Source organism: Rattus norvegicus, chromosome 10, assembly GCF_021556685.1.
Source record: "Rattus norvegicus strain SHRSP/BbbUtx chromosome 10, alternate assembly SHRSP_T2T, whole genome shotgun sequence".
Taxonomy (NCBI): domain Eukaryota; kingdom Metazoa; phylum Chordata; class Mammalia; order Rodentia; family Muridae; genus Rattus; species Rattus norvegicus.
Genome location: NC_141543.1, coordinates 80,075,656 through 80,081,067, shown reverse-complemented (window position 1 = coordinate 80,081,067; position 5,412 = coordinate 80,075,656).

Genomic DNA, 5,412 nt, shown 5'->3' with positions numbered 1-5,412 from the left:
AAAATAAATACGCCTTTAAGAAACAGTCACAATTACCTATCAACAGAATCTCTAAATCCGCCCCATGGCCTGTAATGAAATAAAGGCTATTAAGCTAGGTATGGCCAATGGACGCCATTAAAACTGCCTCTGCCTAAGAAAACAGTCCATCAGAAGCAATTTTACCTTCTAGAAGGATGGCAGGCATTAGTGTCGCTGCCAAGGACTTGGAAGAGTTCAGTGGATGATTTCCACCACATTCTCATTCAATTGCTACACAGCTTATGAAAAAGACAGATAGGTCTCAAACAATGGCATTGAACTGTTGTAAACTTACTCAAGCGGTGGCTCTAATTGCTTCCGATTTTTCAGATGTGGTTCTACGAGTTGATCAAATTAACACATCACATAGCACCCCGAATACAGCTGTGGCTCCGGCAAATGCAATTTAATCCATTCCTGTCCATAACGCCTACCAATTGGTTTCAGCTGGCAAGGGCACGCAGTACATCGTCACTGTTCTAGCCTCAGAGTACATCGGCCTTCCAGACCCACGTTATAATTTAGCTCCCAGGGTTTTGATATCTTTTCCCTAATACAAGATGTCACACTAAGCTCTTTACCTTCATGATCGCCTAACTGACTGGATCTAGTGAACAAGGAGTAGCAACTATATTAGCCTTATGGTTAAAACGTATGTGCGTTAGAAAACGGAAAGTGAAGGCTGGGGAGCGAGTTCAGGGCCTGCGTGAGTTTGAATTCTTCGAGGCCACATAAAAGGCATGTGTAGTGGCATACACCTGTAACCCTAACCCTGGGGTGGGCGGATGAAGACAGGAGGGTTCTCAGGGCTGTCTGGTCAACCAGTTTAACCAAAATAGCCAGATCTAGGTTCAATGTCCCTGTCTCGGAAAAGTAAGGTGGAGGACAATGGAAAAGCCAGGGTGAGTCAGAACATATGTGAGCATCTGATTGACCATAGAAGCTGCTGTTCAGCTCAGAGCAGCCAGTAAGTGAAGACAGGGAGGACAAAGAGGGCCCTTCAAGGGGATTTCCCTAAGAACCTAATTCTCTTCCACAAGGCCCTGCCTCCTCAAGGTTCCAAGACCTGTCAGTGGTGTCACCAGATGACACACAAGGTTCCAAGACCTGTCAGTGGTGTCACCAGATGACACGCAAGCCTTCACCACACGAGCCTTCAGGAGGTACTTCCAATCAAAGCTGTAATACATGAGTCAGGCACCTGGGGGGTGGGGCATAAGGACTGTTTCACACATTACTGTACCTAGTAACCCAATGTTGGAACATCGACTTTAGGCTCCAGCATCACACTAGCCCCAAGAACTTCCCTACAGAGAGAGGAGTGTTCCCACAAGAGATACAATAGAGACGCTGTTGAACTAAAAGTTGACTGCCACCACCCAGACATGTTGGGTTCCTCATACCTTCGATTCAACAGGAAGAAGAAGGAGAATGAAGAAAAGGAAGAGAAGGAAAAGAGGAGGAGGAACAAGAGGTGGAGGAAGGAGAGGAAGGAGGAAGAGGAAGGAGAGGAAGGAGGAAGAGGAAGGAGAGGAAGGAGGAGAGGGAGGAGAAGGAGAAGGAGAAGGGGAAGAAGAAGAAGAAGAAGAAGAAGAAGAAGAAGAAGAAGAAGAAGAAGAAGAAGAAGAAGAAGAAGAAGAAGAAGAAGAAGAAGAAGAAGAAGAAGAAGAAGAAGAAGAGGGACAGAGAGTAGAGAATAGAGAGTAGAGTGGTTATGGTATTGTGTTGCCTGGGATGGTTGACAGGTCTACCCAGAGGGAAATCCACTATTACTACACAATATAGGGGTTTTTCTCTTTTCATTTGCTTAGTTTTTGTCTTTTTAAATTGTGGAATACAGGAAACCCCTCAAATGGATCTTCGTATCAGTGGGGGAAAAAATCAATGGAAAACAACAGCCATCTACAGTCTTTAGCGATGAAGATTTGGGTTACACTGTGCACTCGAGATACTTGGTGAGCATGAAGGAAACACGCGGTTGGACAGTAGCTCAACATGCCCACTACAGAAGCATGGCCAGTTACAGAGAACTTGAATCATTGTGCAGATTTTCTCATATTGCCAGTCACAGGTTTATGTGTATGTGCACATATATTAAACAAACATATCTGCTTGCTTTCCTTTCTTATCCCCCTATCACATCACACGGCATGTGACAACTTTTTAATCCACCTTGGAGCATTATTAATCTCACAGTATGGTGTATAAGTTAGAGGCTATCAGAAGAAAAGTAAATGTCACTCCAGGACCACACTCCCTTCTAGGGAAGGGACTGGTCCATTTTTGTGTGTGTGGTCTGAGCGAACTGTTCATGTTTAATTATACGTGTCAACTTCCCTAAGCCAAGGGAACACCCAGGTTTCCCGTAAAACGTCAGTTTTAGGTGTGTCAGAGGGGATTTCCAGAAAAGATTAGTGCTCTGTTTGTTGTTTGCGTCTACTTTCTCTTTGGACAGTTTTACTGAAGTCTGACGAACAAACAGAAAATACATGCCTTTATTTACAGTATGCAACACGATACTTCTATCTATGTAGACATCCTGAGATGATTCCCACAATCGGTGGGAACCGCTGAACGGAGAGTCAAAGCGACGGCCACAACCACGTCACAGGCTGGGATCCTCCAATCCAGTGAGGGCCAGAACAGGACCCAGTCCTGAGGAAGAATGTGTTTGATTGCTCTCATGAACTAACATCCAGTTTCCCTTGGTCTAGGTCATCAACCCTCTTGGTCTTGGCCTTAGTGATTTGTACCTGGGTTTACTCTGGCGCTTAGCATTCCTAAGCATTCAGAGTCATTGAATCCCAGTCCAGGGTTGGTTTTTTTTTTGGGGGGGGGGGTGAGGCATCAGATTGCAAGACTTCTTGGCCTCCACAAGTGCATGAGTGAGCTCCTGATATAAATTCCCGCATTTGTGTTATGTACTTTTGAGTGATATATAATAATTACACGTATTTGTGAGGTCCATTGTGATATTGCGATATATGTGGATGGCATCTCATTCACTGTGCCGTAACCTCATGAGTTTATTAATGTTGCACCATGGCCAGCAGCACCATAGCTCACCGAAGCTTAACTAACACGTTCCTTTCCTGTGTCAGCACGTCACAGCGTGCTTGTGATGGAGTTCAGCACTCTATGTGGAGACCTCTGTATACAGTAAAGCCACCATCAAAGACACAGATGCGAAAGGAAGAAAAGAGGCGCTTGCATGGATCATGAAAAGGATGCCTGTTTGCAGCATAAGAGCTGAGACAAGAAAACAGAATCGCCAGGATCGTCTTCTGCTAAAATGCATGGGATGGGCAATTTAAAGCAATCCTTCTCTGTACTGCACTCAGAACGACCATGAAAGTAGCAGGAGAGCTCATTGGGGGCTTCATATAAACTTAGCAGTGGTAAATTCAGATCTACAAAAGCTATAAATAATGAAAATTAATTTATCATCTCTACCAACCATCTCCCTCCCTATCTATCTATCTATCTATCTATCTATCTATCTATCTATCTATCCCTAACTCCCTCCTCCTTCCTGTGAGACAGAGTCTCAGGTTATCCCACTGGCCTTAATTCTTTATGTATCTAAAAATAACCTTGAACTTCTGATCTTCCTGCCTTTACCGTCCATGTTCTGAAATTTGGGACATGCATCACTATACCAGGTTATGTGGTGCTCAGATCAAACTCAGAGCTTTGTGTATGATAGGTAAGCACTCTGTTAACTGAGCCGCATCACCAGTCCCATACGAAGACTCTTTTTTAAAAGTAGTACATTTACTATTAATTTACATACATACGATTATTGCATATATTATTAATGTATATATAAGTATTATTACATATGTACAATATATACATACCCATTTGTATGTGCGTAGACATGCATATAGCATAGCATTACATGAAAGTCAGAGGATAGCATGCAGGATTGGGTCTCTGGCAGGAGATGTAGGTCCCAGGGATTAAACTCTGGTCACCGGGCTGAGAAGCAGTGGCCTCTACCCACTGAGTCATCTCACTAGCCCCCAAGACTTTGATGAGTGAGCTGTGAACAAGACTAAGGCAACTGGTGTAAACTGGAATGGTCTCAAATACAACGAGATCTGTGAATCACTTGAATTCTAGCCTTTGAGATCCCTTTGATGAAAACCATAGCACGCATACTTCCTACGGACAATCTCGAGGAATTCACAGAACCTCGGCTTCCTCAGATTACACGTGTCAGCCTGAAAGAGCAATTAGAAAGAACAATATACAAACTGCAGGAGGATGAAAGTATGAGTAAAACCTGAGGCCAGTGCGTTGATGGGGTGAGTCTGCAAAGAGGATCGACCCTCCAGCGGGACCCTTGGCATCCATAGCAAAGTCACCAGCAGCACAGACTTCTCTACCGCGGCTACGACGACGTTGTCTTCCACACAAATCCACACTAAAATTGAATCCGTACACTAAGAAGTTGATCAGAAAGGAGGGTGTAAACAGGCTCTTGGGGATCTTAAAGGCCCGGCATGGGTGTGTTCGAGGCGAACGCCATTGACCTCTGCCACTTGCTCTGTCCTTAGATACCAGCCATGAGTCAGATGTGGAGAACATAGGCAACAGAAGACGGACCAGACAGGAAATCATTTGGCTTCAGTGTTAAACTGCCTTGAGTGCCCACTAAGCACAAAGGGATAGCTCCCTTGTAACCAAGTACAAAAGATCCCTGAAAGGTTAACCGCCCTGTAGGCTGATGAGACAATATTCCATGGGTGACAATACTTGCCTTTAAGCCTGATAATTAGAGTACGGTCCCTGGGGCCCATGTGGTGGAAGGACACCAACCACTCTATACTTCTCCTTCAGAAGAGAACAACGAAGGAGTCTATGGTTCTTCAAGGGAGCCACAGATAACCCAGGGAACGGAGAATCACAGTTTGATGGGTTCAGTCTGAGTAGGTTGATGGGACCCCGAAAGCATTTCTCTTTAATCTCCCGCCACACTCCTGGCCCTCCCTACTGCTCACCTCCTCACTTGGAAGAGCACAGCTGCCCAGATGTGTGTTTCCCATTAACTCTACTGCCTCCAGTCTAAGCTAAAGGAGACATTTTCATGCCAAATTAAAAAACGACTTGGAAATGTGCATTGTGTTGGGAGAATTGGCCTTTTGAAAGGGGAATTAAAAAAAAAAACCGCTGATTTCATCCCCTGCCTGCAGACAGCCCATCAAAGCATCCTGCCCCTGTGAGGCAGGCAGGGCCACCTCTGCTCCTTCCCCTTTACAGACTGTGTTAGCATCTCCATTATTCACCCCCAGGGTGGGATAAAGGCACAGCGCAAAGGCTAAGATCTTTAAACTGCCTTGAGTGCCCATTAAGCACATTAATAACATCCACAGTGAGGCTTACCAA